Source organism: Lagopus leucura, unplaced genomic scaffold (genome assembly GCF_019238085.1).
Source record: "Lagopus leucura isolate 7727_CA_CO unplaced genomic scaffold, USGS_WTPT01 Super-Scaffold_1, whole genome shotgun sequence".
NCBI classification, from domain to species: Eukaryota; Metazoa; Chordata; class Aves; order Galliformes; family Phasianidae; genus Lagopus; species Lagopus leucura.
Window position 1 is genome coordinate 9,322,394 of NW_024962250.1, and position 13,649 is coordinate 9,336,042.

At 39.8% G+C, this 13,649-nt stretch overlaps 1 protein-coding gene across 10 annotated transcripts in view; it reads left to right on the forward strand.

Moving 5' to 3' along the window:
• NUMB (NUMB endocytic adaptor protein) overlaps positions 1-13,649 on the forward strand; it is a 93,879-nt gene that overhangs the window by 42,319 nt on the left and 37,911 nt on the right. For all 10 annotated transcript variants that reach the window (XM_042893786.1, XM_042894281.1, XM_042894143.1 and 7 more), the window contains one exon: positions 4,124-4,236. The gene's annotated coding sequence lies outside the window, so the exon portion shown is untranslated. The remainder of the gene's footprint in view (positions 1-4,123; positions 4,237-13,649) is intronic.

Sequence of the window (13,649 nt, forward strand, 5' to 3'; positions counted from 1 at the left end):
GTCTGGTGTGATGTGCCTTGCTCTGGAAGGCTGCAAGGAAGGTGGTGTTGTGCAGATAAACTCAGGAGGTGAAGTGCCCCAAATCAGCAGTTGGATACACAGCTTGGACACAAAATTCAAACACACAGCTGTGTCTTCAGGTTTGGAGCTGTGTTCCAGCAATCGGCTTGGATGGTATGCTGCTGCTGGACCAAGTGCGTGTTTGAGCTGAGAAGAAACAGAACAAACACGCAGCAGAGTAGGATGGCACTGTAATACAGCTAACTGGTGCCTGGTAGATAGTCAGTCTTTGCAGTGGAAGTTATTTTAGTAGTATGACATATATGCACCTGTCTGCGTTAGGAGGTGCTGTTAGAGAGCGTACCAAGTGTGATACTCAGCCCTTGTTTTCACCTGGTGCTTTGGCCATGTATGCTTCACAAGACAGTAGTTGCCATGAATTGGGGCCATACCAGGGTCAACAACAGTGTGGTTTGGGTGGACCTTTTGCCATGTGTGCTTATGTTTTTAGACCAAGCGGTACGTAACATCAAAGGGAGGTAAGGTGGTATTTGTTTCCCTGGATCTGTGATCAAGATCAACTTGTGTCAAACTTGCTTTTGAGAACAGATTGTTCTAGCACTTGAGAAGATCTGATTTATTTATTTATTTATTTATTTATTTTTGCCAGAGTGGAAGAAGCTGACTTTTGATTCCATACCTGTGTTGCTATCTGTGTGCATTCCCCGCTCCAAAGTTCCCTCCTTGAGTCTAGTAAGGTAAAATGTACATAGAGGATTTACAGGACAACTAAGGAATGAATAATTGTGATTCCATATGAAGGGAGGCAGTGTTGTCTCCCATGTAACTGTAAAACTGTTCTAATTGGTGCTGTCCTTGTTACTGGTACTGTACACACTGCCTAACATGTGAAGGACAATTGCACGTTCTGTAAGGAACAGACTGTTTTATATGGTTTCCAGACTTAGAAAAGGAGAACAGAAGGCACTGTTGAGAATAGTGATCTATGAATAGAGTAGTTATACTAGGGTATCTGTCAGAATAATTGAGTTTATTCAACGTATTGCAGAAATCAGTGGACTCTGTGACTAGTCACTGATGGAGGTAATGCAGTTCTGACTTCTCTGCTGCTTTGAATCTGGCAGCATGCACTTAGTCCCCATTGTGCCTGCTTGCTGCTGGGTGCTGGCTGTCACATCACAAGCATTTTTAGCCTGCTCATTCTGGTTTGTCCCACAGCTCAGCTGCCACCCCTGGAAGCAGCTGTCTGCTGTGGAAGTCAGGCATGGTGTGGCTGGCAGGGTGTTGAGAGCAGGCAGTGACACCGCATCCCAACTCACAGCAGAGCAAAGCCTGTGCTGTTTCTGTTTCAAGTATCTTAGTACCAGGAATGAAATCTATCGCTTGCCACTGCACCTATTCATCCTCAGGCAGTATGTGATGTGGTGGTGGAATCCAAATGCTCAGGTACTCAGAGGAGACTTCTGAGAGTAGTGAATTGACTACTTGCTCAGTGCTCTGCTGGGCCTTAGGGAAGTCTGGTAGCAAGGAGCTGTGCTGTGGGTGTGGGGAGGCAGCTGCTGGGTGCTGGCTAGGTGGTATTTCTGTCTGTGCTGAGCCTGAAGCTTCACTGATTGCTCTAAAGAGTGTGAGGCAGAGTAAGAAGGAAAGCAGTTCTCCTGGGTGCTTCCTGTTTGCTTTCTGTGCTCCTCTGCCAAGTAATTTAGAGCTGGGAAGATGGCAGCTATCTCTATGATTCAAGAGGCTGCAGCAGCCACATGATGACCAGCATGCATTAATTCTGGGCTGTGCCCTCTTTGGCACGCTGTGCCAGCAGGTCCTGTGCAGCGCAGGGTGGGAGCTGTGTGTGTTGCAGTAGATCACTGTAACTGCTTTATGAGTAATTAGATGTCTAATTTTCGGTCAGCTTTTATTCAGGTCCTTTAAGTTCGTCAGTAATTGCTGAGGCCTGAAACATCAGACAATTATAATACTGACAGCTGCCCCTGGTTTACTACTTCTCCCAAGTAACAGGCCAGGCCATATACCTTTATTTAATAACACCAAGTAAGAGAGGAAAAGAACAACAAACCTACAGAAGTTCATCTCACTTCACCAAAGACTTTTTCTTTGTCCCTCTTCTTTGTCCTTCTCTCAGTCAGCACTGTATCTTAAAGAAGCATGGCATTTTAAATAAAATTGGTAGGTGCTCAGTTGCAGTCCAGTGGGTGCTTTTTCTGTAGATCTCATCCTAACTGACAGAATCTGCTTTAGTGATGGCTTGAGATACATCTAACTTCAACAGGTGTTGCTTGTAATTGTCTTTTTGATGATTTTTCTGAAGAAATAGCATCTTATTCTCTTCTGTTGTTTTTAAGTTTGCTATCTATTGATAGATCAGTGCCAAAATAAACGTGGTGATTTAGAATATTGTAAATGGGAGAGCATCTGATGTGTTGTAATGTCACAGGAGCTTTGTGAACGTTCATGGCTTGGGGATTGTGGTGTTAGTGGACGGATCTCAGCTGCTTACATGGATGCACCAGGAAACTGGAAGGGGGCAGCAGCATTTTGAGCTGCATTTCTTTACTTTCTGTTGAATGTGTGGTTGACCAGCTGTTAATTGCTGTTGGTTAAATGTCATGTCGCTACTGAGTGCTCAGTGTCTCACTGAACTAAGAATGCAGTAACATTTTTGTTAATCTCTGGATCTTGCAGACAACTTCAGCGCAAGTTGTTTATTATGTGAGAGTTAATTTAAACTGTTGGCGTCAGGAGTCACATTATGGCCTTAAAATCGATTTGAATGCAAGAACAACGTGCGAGAAAAACAAACATGCAAAGACTTGCTCTGGCTTTTAATACATGTTTGTTTGTAGTAATTGTCTGTATTGTAGCACAAAGTCTGTGCTGATGTTGGGAGATAATAAGGCTTGGATGTTAAGAAATGGATTTAATAGGGGGAACAGAAAGGTAACAGAAAGAAGCTGAAATTTCCAGAGTCTTGTGATCAGGAAGGTAGTGCAGCAGGGCTGAATCCCTTACGCTTTCAGACTAAGCCGAAGACTTGATTTCTATGCTAATTTACCCTAGATTTAATTCTGAGTGGAAGTTGAAATGCTGATGCATGCTGTTGCAGTGCACTTGGTAAGCAAGGCAGATTTATTACTTTGAAGCAGTTGTCTTAAGTAATGAAAGGGGATTTTATTCTCCCCTTTTCTCTGCTAGAGGTTGTCGTAGTGGACTAACTGGTTTCAATGTGGTCTGCAGGCTGGAATTAAGCTCTTGTGATGCTGGGAAGAACAAGTATTTTGACTAAATTGTTAGGTACTCAAGTTGCTCCTATTTCATGGTTAATATATTTTTAAAAAAAAAAAAAAACACAGCTAACAAACCCACTTCACTATTGCAGAAGAATTTTATAATTACTAATTCGATATTGTGCATAAAAATTGGAAATTATCTGGTAACGTTTGTCTACTTAGATGAAAATATTTTCATTTTTAAGTATGCTTAAAGTATGCATTTATGACTTTGAACTGTTGTTTTTCTCCACTGAGACTAAAAGAGCTCTAAATAACTGCTTGGATCTGTACCCCTGGATTTAACGATGTCTCAAGCTGTCTTTATGATTTTCAGTGATGATTTAGTTACAGATCACTGTATCAGTGCATATTAGCAATAATGTGATACTGATGTTAGTGACTGTAGTGAAACTGGTAACTTCTGTGAAAGGAAATGTCTGAGTGTGCTATCAGTAGTCCAGTCAGTAGTGATGGTGAGATTTTGGTAGTAATTTTAGTTAAATTTCTGTCCTAGACATCTATAAGCACAAATGTTAGTATCTTCTCCAGCAAAAGGCCGTGAACAGCTAGAAATAGGGAGGGAATGCATCTGTTTATAAAAGCCAATCTGAAAGCCTTAATATGGAGGTTTTTTTAATATATTATTAAAAAAAAAAAAAAAAAAAAGCCCCTTAAATGCAGTCTTTCTATCCCTTAATACCTTCTGCCTAACACCTTACTCCTTGTTTAGGAGGATGTTTAGCCCCATTAGCATTTGTAGCCCATATTGAGCCTGACTTGATCGTTTCTGTTTGTTTTTTTTTTTTTTTTTTTCTCAGCCCATAGGTTCATATCTCTTCCTGTATCCATGGAGTCAAGGTTATAGCTCCAAGTGAAGAACTTTGCAAGAGGAGTTTCTAGAGAAGTACTACTGTGGACCTGAGAAAAAAACGTAAGTCACGCAGTCAGCATATTTTTGCTACAGTATGTAGGGTATGTTCTGGTGACTTTGATTCTCTGGTAGTTGGGGTTGAGGAATTGTTTTTGTCACAAATTATATAAACCAGATTTTTTTGGAAGAGGAATCCTTTGAAGTACACCATCTTTCCTCAGTTCTGGTGTTACATCTGATTTTCCAAAATCACTGTGTAAGCAAGCCATTGAAGTTGTGCTTAGATCTTCTTACAGTTCTCACAGTAGGCAGATGTGAGAAACATGAGGCATGAAATGAAGTTTTATGTGCTGTGCAATCATAAGGAATACAAATTGTGTATGGACAAAATGGTACTGAAAAGCTGGTATTGTTGAAGAATCCTGATTAGAATGTTGGAATAGGGACTATGGTGACAGGTTTCTCACACAGCTTGTGCGTTCTTGGCAAAGGAGCATATGGGTTGTATTAGAATCTAGAGAGGATGCAGAATATTTTTAAGCACACTTAACTGTTGTGATTTTGCTGGTTCTGTCATTAATACCAGGAGAAGAATTCAGAAAACACTGCATCCTGTGTGCTTAAAAGAACATGGATTTAGTTCATATCTGATTTAATTAAGCTAGCTTCTGATTTGATTACATTTGTGTAAAGCAAACAGATTTGAGAAATAATGCTATTAGTTCCAGACGATGTTTTGCAAAGAGAGCTATTATGAGAAAACAGTTATGAAACAACTCAGACTTGCAGTGGACAGGTGTACATATGTTGACACGAATTCCTAACATAATAAATAAGAACTGCATTTCTGGTGAAGAAAAATTTGTTCTTAGGAGCCTTGATAAGGGGTGACCAAAAGTTCTGACTGCCAGATTCAGTGACTGTATCACTTCTCTGGGGTCATTTTCATTATCAAAGCCACCATTTTCCACAAAAGCTTAACAATGACCTTCACAATTTTGAGTTTTAAATTAATATTAAAAACGCCTTTGGTAACAGTTAATCTTGTTGCATTGGCTGCAGACAAAAGCATGGCTGATTTAGTGTGAACAAGCTGAAGAAAATGGAGAGATGAAAGGATCTTAGTTACATTTACTCAACTGCTGGAGGATGGGAGCAAGAAAAGTGACTTGAATTGCTGTACAAGAACTGTCAAGCAGTGATGGGTTTGAATGCTTCTGCCTGCTGCAGTGACATTAAAATGGAGGCCTCTGTTGTCTTGTGAACATTCCTATAGCTCAGTTTTCCTCATACTTACTTCATGGTAGTTTAAGCAAACTTAAGATTTTCTAATTGAGACTGACTAGTGCACACATGGTTTGCTGCCATACTAATTCAGATTCAGTGAGCTATCTAGTACACAAATTCCTGTGCTTGTTTTTGTTTAAATGTTTTACAGACAGGAGGGGAATCAATTCTTTGAAATCTGGTATTTTTTTGATAACTGCAGGACAAGGGGAAATGGTTTTAAGTTGAGGGAGGGGAGATTTAGGTTGGATGTCGGGGAAATTCTTTACAGAGAGAGTGGTGAGGTGCTGGAACAGGCTGCCCAGAGAGGTTGTGGATGCCCCGTCCCTGGAGGTGTTCAAGGCCAGATTGGATGGGGCCCTGGGCAGCCTGGTTTAGTATTAAATGGGGAGGTTCGTGGCCCTGCCTGTGGCAGGGGGGTTGGAGATTCATGAGGTCCCTTCCAAACCTGGCCATTCTGTGATTCTGTAGCTGTGGACGCTTCTGCTTCTGTGGGCTTGGGAAAGAGAATTTCTTACTGTGTGCAGTGAGCCTGCCCCTGGTGGTCTTGCTGTGGCCAAATACCAACAACTCTGGTATGATGCTGTGAAAGATGGAGCACAGGAGTGGCTAGCTGAGTTTGTGGTGAATGGACATGGGCTTGTGAACTGGGCTGGCTTGGAACATGGGCTCGGTGTCTCAGTGTTTGGTGTTCTTAGAGAGAATACTCAGGGAGTGTTCCCAGGGAGGGTTAAGGGTAAGGCAGAGGTGAAATAAGCCTTCCTGGCATGTAGACTGGGTACTTTCCTGAATGAGCATTTCGGATGTCACTGCTTATAGCCTTTGGAATTTCTGTTCAAACAATTATTCTTTTAAAATGTATGGTTTTTGTTTGTAAAACATCTCGGGGCAGGGAACAGTGCAAGTTAATTGCATATCATAAAAGTATTCCTCTTTTATTTTGAAATCTGGACTGCTGTAGAATTCAGTTGTTTGTCTCCAATTTCTAGAAAGTAAGAAGTGGAAAAAGCATTACCTCAGGAAAGCTTGTGGGGAGAGTTACAGAAAGGGCAGTGCCAGAAAATGAACGGGAAAGACCTTTGTACCTAACCTCTCCTTGTCCAGAAGCAGCCATGTACTTTTAATTGTTGTTACCCTTTTGAACCTTTTTGTTTGATTTCAGGAAGGATGAAGTAACTGCAAGATCTATGCAGTATTAAAGATGAGTGTAGCCCGTTTTATTTTTGTGGTGCACCTTTCTGGTTTTATTCTATTCCTGCTATAATGGTCTGTAATACTGTCCACTTATTTGACAGTGACATGATCTATTTTTGGAGGACTAAACATGTGCCTTACTATCTTCTGTAAACAAAAGTTATTGCTGAATTTGTATTTACTGTTATTTACAGTTAAGTGGTGTTCTCTTTTTTTTTTCATGTGCTTTACACTGCCTTTCTTATCATGGTTGTTCCTTTTTATGAGATTCTCTTGTCATCTCTACAATCAGTTTAAATTAATCTACTCCAGAACATTTTGCGTCAGCCAAAAAGTCACGTAACTATTTGCTTTTGAGAGCATACACAAATAAAACAAAAATCACAGTTCATAGCTGTTTGGCTTCCTGTTCTTGTCCTTTTCAGCATGCTACTATCCTTTTAGATTTACCTGGTTTGATTTACCTAGCTTTCTATACATGCCATTCTTGCTGACAGACTTGTCAACACTGTGATTCATTCCCTCTATAGATGTCTCAAAGTCAGTAAAAATGTGTAGCTTACTGTTCCAAGTACATTCAGAATGTGGGCTGTGCAGACTGATGGACTGGACTTCAGGCAGTGCAGAGCACTGTTGCTAAATCAGTTCTCCAAAATGCTGTGGCTTTCACATTCATGTTGAGCACATCCATTCTGTGGAACATAAGGCCTCAGTATGGGTATACCTATTTTTACCTTGATTAAATAGCCTTTACTAGTAATCTGATTTAGTGTTGTGTTTTTGGGTTTTTTTTTCTTCCCGATTTCTGCTGTCACTTTACATCCAGAACCAAAAGAATGTGCCTTCCTGTGCTGCTGACCTAACAGTAAGTAGGCAAGGATCAGGCAAGTAGTGCAGAAGTATAATTTGTTATTTGACCTTTCTGACTTATAAGTAGGAGATGTTTGCCATACTGGTTACAACTTTGTCTGTTCAAACATTGTTTGCATGGGTGTGAAATACTGGTACTACTGAAGTAACTCCAGTGTAAAAACGTGAGATTTATGCGACCTATTAACCGACAAAGTAGGCTTACTTTAATTTAATATTTTCTTTCGGTAGAGAAAATGCGTTTATATTTGTTGGTGCTGACAATTTCAGACTTTGGATCCTGGACCTGCATGATTAAAAGAAATCTCGTCCCATTGTTTCAGACCTTTAAGATCTTTTTCTTAAAACAAACAAACAAAACAAAAAAACAAACCCAAAACTAAACAACAAAAAAGAAAAATCTAGTATATTTTCTGAGTTTGACACGTACTTGGAAAGATGGTTTTTAAACCTGGAATGTTCTTTTTTCAAAACTGTTTTGAAATCCAAGAATTAGCTACCCTAAATGTAAATGATTCACTTGGAAGAGAAATGGCTTGGTTAGTTAGCATTCGTCACATGCATCCAGATGAGCTGCAGAGCAGAATTGCCTGAACTGCTTTCCACAATGCACAGCTGGTGTTTTAGAAAACTTGTGCTTATTTTCACTTGTTTTAGGTGGTATAATTCGATTAGCTTTGTGTAGCATGTTGAGATGTGCTTTTTGCTGTTGGTTGACAGTCGTTTGCAACGTGATTACCTGTAACAAAAGGATTGCTGCCTTGTACCTCTGCACCAAAACCTAGAAGCAAATTGTATGGAGCTGTAGTCAGAGCTTGCATTGGCTGCAGAGTCTGAATTAGGACATTTGCTTTAGAATAGTCATTACTGGAGAAAATGAGGATTGTTTTTCTTGTATTTGTTAGATTTTGCACAAGGAGAGGCAAGTGGTTTGTTTGGCTGATAGAAGGCACATGGCATCTTAGGAATACCTTCGGTTTTACAATGATCAAACTTGAATTTCTCTGTCAGTTCAACTTCTAAGAGTCTGGAAAAGTGGGGCTGCTGTGCTGGTACTTCTGTTGCATACTGTTGTGGAGCACTGAACTCTGCATTTTGTTGCTGCAGCATGCAGATAGCTGTTTGAACAGACTGGTGTATGATCTTAAAATATTAATTCTGAGCTTTAGGTCAGGACGTGCAGTAGCTGGATGTTTTAGCCACCAATTGTTAATAGTGTGTTGGAGTAAAATTTGTGATTTCATTTCCTGGTATTTCCTAAGTTGTGTGCAATTTTTAACTCTGCTTTTTGCCAGTAAGACCGTGTTGTTTTAATATTTTCTCTTTTATTCACCCTCAGCTGTGATGGAGAAGAAAAAAAGAGTGCTGAGAAGCAGCTGTAGAGTGTTCACATGATGGGTTACCTAAGCTCAGGTGTGAGAGCACAGTCTGATAGATACTTGCATCTTTATGGACTACAGCTGTTTCCAAAGTGATCAGGCTGACTGTTTTAAAGGTGCCAACTTCTGCACATTGAGGACAAATGTCAGCTTTCAGCAGATAGACAGTACCTCAACTTACATGATGTCAGAACATCAGAGTTTCTAAGAACACCATCAGATAAATAGATGTTATGATTATAGCCCAGATCCCTTTGGACTTGTTTAAGTAGCTGATATGCTTATTTTTGTGTTTTTTTTTTTACATTACCAAACACTTTTATTTTTCTGCAGTAAGGAAAATATCCCAAACTCAAGCTCTAATTAATAGCAATAATGAAATGTATTTATTATGGGCTCATATTTCATCTTTGTGTATTTTTGTATCTTAGGATGCTTACTTGTATTACATTATTTGATCTTAATTGGGTAATGAAAGGGTAAATGTGTTGGAAAGCCATGTGGTGAATAATGTGGTTTAGTCATACTGGATTGCGTAAACTGGACTGTTAACGTTTTACTGAGAATGCTCATATGGTTCATGCTTTCATTTGCTTTAGTGTGACTGCTGGATTTAATTAGATTTTATGGGATCTAAACTTACAAAAAGGCTCAACGTTCTGTATTCAAAACTTGACACGTGGAATGACCTTTTCTTCCTTAGAAGATAAAGGTACTCTGTATTCTCATGCTGGTGAATAATTGCAGTGAAGCTGCTGCAGTAAGTTTTGGCTAACCTTTATGGTAGGGTTTGGAGAGATAGGGCATTACGCGTTTTTATGTGGTGCAAGTGGGAGAGGAGGGAACGTTTGTTTAGCATCAATGCTTACTAAGGATTTTTCAGAGGAATAAAAGTTCATTCTTGCAGCTTTATAGTAGTCAGGAACACGCTATTTACCTTGGCTGCAGTATGTTTACTTGTCTACCTCGCCTCTTATAACTGAGACATTCTTATGCAATCATCTTGACTGTGCATTGGAAAGCAGAATAGATCTTTTTATATTACTGTATTTGCACTCCTACAGACAGATACGCCTGCCAAAACTAAGTCTTGTCACAAGACTTGAAATAAGCACATTTCCTCATTGATGTCATCACTTCCTGGTTCTAACCAAGGTTTCCAATGAAGTTAAAGTATCAACAACTTACTGAACTTTGCAAGAAAAAGCAGTGCAGAATATTAGTCTGAAGTGTGGAAGTTGGGGCTATTTGTACTTCTTGGTGTGGGTGGACTCCTACAAATTTCATAATAAAGTTAATGATTTCAGATTGCTGAAAGGTAGCTGTTAGATAAGAGTTTTAGGACAGGTGTGACTAGGATGCGCTTGCATGAAAGCACAAAAGCACTGTTTTCTGAGGAGCCCAATCTTCACAGCCCTGTTGAGGAGTGTTTCTGATGTGTTGCTCTAATAAATAAGTTGAGCAAGCATATTTTCTTTTATGATACCAAGGTAATGTACATGTTATCTTAGGTCTAAAATGAGAAGTAAATCTGGAACATTCTTATTCACAAACTTAGATATGAAGACAAAAAAACATATTAAAGATGGTGAACCTGTTGATCTGGATTTGGAGTTCTGTTTGTTCCTTTGTATTAGCAATAGTAGATGTGTTTCACTGGGAAAAAGCCCATGGGGCTGATAGTTGTGCAGCTGCTCCTTCCTCAGCTGCATGGCATTTTTCTTAATAGTCTGATCATAACACATTTATTGAGTTCATTTTTATAAGGAAGCTGTATGAGTTATTTTTAATGTTAGGGTGATACCTAAATGCGTTGCTCTTAAGCCCAGATTTCTCTGTTATTCGGAATGTATGCATCCAGGAATTCTATAAATGTGCAGATGCAGCCTGCTTGTCATGCTTTGTGCTTGCAGGAGGACTGCAGGGCTGGTGCTATCGCCCAAACCTTGGCTGCTCCGTTTGTTGCAGGCTGTCAGGAGTGCTTTGCCCTTATTTCACCTGTGACTTTTTTTTTTTTTTTAATTTGATAAATAGGGAACAGTACTTGATTCTCAGAGAGCACAGCAAGTGATCGCAAACTGCCTCGTTTCAAACACACCTGGCTCAACTGAGGAATTGCTTAAAATCAGTTTTTTATCCCCTTCCACCACAAACAAAAGTCACAATCTAACAAGTGCAGATTAAATAATCTTTATTAAGGCTGGAGCTAAGTATGTCAAATGGATTTCTATTGGTTTTGTTTTCCTTAGTGTTGAAACTGCGAGTGGTTGCTTCAAGTGTGAAAATCTTACTAGGTAGTGCCACTAGCCTGAAATCTAACCATTTAATCTTGTGAATGCAGCTCAGGTACCAGTTCTGAATTGTTGTTTTGCCTGCGGATGCTGTACTTTGAATTAGCTTGTAGCAGTAACTGCTCTCAGGGAAACATTTATGCAGAATGTAAATGAAGTGCTTATCTGAAGGCATGGCTCCATGAGTTAGCTTGCACACGGCAAGCCAAGCTCCAATTTGCATCATTGGCAACTTGCACATGATCCAGCTTCAGTTAATGTGCAAGTGTACTCATATTGCACTGAAGGGTAAATTACTGGCTTGCATTTCTTGGAGGATAAAAGTAAAGACATCGGTAAAGTGGAGTAGCTAATAAGGCATGAATAAATCTGCATGTCTGTTGTGCAGTGATTTGTTCTGTAGCCATTACCTGGTGGTGCACAAGGCCGTGAAGCCAAGAATGCTTCATCCGATGTGTACTTTCCTCAGTGTTTCCATCTCTGTGCTGCCTTAATTGTCAGTGAACTGAGTTGGGTTGGAATTAGAGCTTTGCAGGTGCTGGTGGAAAGAACAGCAGTGCCAAAGCTCTCCTCAGATTATTATTACTACAGAAAAGTAGGTTCTTAGCTGTGTTTTCAGAATGTTAAGTATGTGTCAATTTGAATTAGAAATAATGGTCAGCAAATGTGAAACTTGGGGCGTGAATATATATATATATATATATATTTTTTTTTTTTTTCCAAGCCTGTATGGATACTTGTATGGTGCTTAGGGAATTGGTCTAATGTTTAGCCTCACTTTGTAATCTCTTCAATAGCATAAGTGGTGGAAGTTGTTTTTGTAAGGGTTGTGCCCATTCAAGTGCTGGACAGCCTACAGTGAGTCCTCTGGTAAGGGCAGCCTTCAAACCCAAAGTGGATCTCTGTCTTCATCTGTCCAGAACTTCATTGTCTTCAGCCTTGATTTATTAGACTCCCATAAGGCACTACTTTTATTTTAAATAGATTTTGAGTTTCTCATCTTGTTTTTTGGCCAGGTTTATCTTTGGTTTCTGTTTATCCGCTGTCCTTTCTCTTGACCCAACTGGATGTTGGGTTATACATGTGGAAAGGAAATAAGTGGTTTTTTAAAGTAGTACTTTCGTGAATTTTATCTTGTGGATTTTTAAAATATTTTTAATAATAGGACACAGATGAATTTCTGAACCTGCAAATTCTGTCACTAGCTTTTTCCTGCCTTTGTAATCCAGAGACTGAGTACTATACTACTTAGTGTCAGTAGTGCTGTCACTTCAGTAGAAAATACCCCGCTAGCTTATTGCAGCTTCTGTTGTCATCTGTCATTGTACCCACAGACATGCCGTATTTCTCTGAAAACATGGAGTGCAGTGCAGAGAACTGAAGTAGACAATACTCATTTGGGTGTTTTCTGCAAATCCTGGGCAATGATTTTGAGCTCCGTATATATTTAGTGAGGATTTCAGCATCCGGGCGTGACAATTCATGTGCCTCTCTCCTGAATCCTCAAATGTGCATCCTGTGTGAATTGTATGACTTAATGCTTTTGCATCAAGTGACAGAGCCAGCTGTACTGGGATGATGTCCATGCTGCCAGCAAAAGAATTGGTTTTGGGGCAAAGTATTTCACAAACCACTCACAACATCCTGAGGTCTCAGGAAATAGGAGTGTGGTGGCTGGAGAAAGCTAGCTGGTCACCTGACCAGAAGTTAATCTTGCCATTTGTCAGCACTTCTATTAAATAGGAAAGCTATTTTTAAAGTGCTTGTTGCCAGCGTGGCTGCAAAATTAGAACAAGCAGGAAAATGGGTTTGGTTTTTCAGTAAGAAGGAAGTACTTTGGGCAAAATGCCACTTCAGCTTATCTTAGGAAGTATATATGGTTCAGGAGCTCTTATTCTCAGGCTTCTCTGTGGAGGGAGGTTCCTGGTAGAAAAAAGCGGATGATAGTGTCCCAGTCTCATGGGCTGCGTGGAAGAAGCAGCTCTGAACACAAGTTGCTGCAAAAATTGGAAGTTTGCCTTCCTTTTTACTGATGTAGAAATATGTGGTGAATTATTCCATGTGCTGGACAGTGTCCCACAACGCAGCAGGTCCAGGCAGCATTGCATTGATCACTGAACTCTTGAACATAAGCTGCACGCTTAATCATAACTTCTGATATAAATTTTGCCACACTTAAATGTCCTGATTTTAATGATGCAGCGCTGTTCTTTACCCATGCCCCTATCTTTTTGTTATTCGAAATAGTTAAGTGCTTAATGAGTTGTGAAAACAACTGACTGCCTTTAATTGAGCTGATCAGCAGGCGTTGGTTTTCTGTAATGGTTTTCATTTCTGGCTCGTGTTCAGTTTTGAAGTTGTTTCATCTTGAGTTTAAGCTTCTCAGATATCAGATACTGTGAACATGAATGCAGATTTTTCTCACCTGTATCAAGCAGTTTTAACTGGAAAG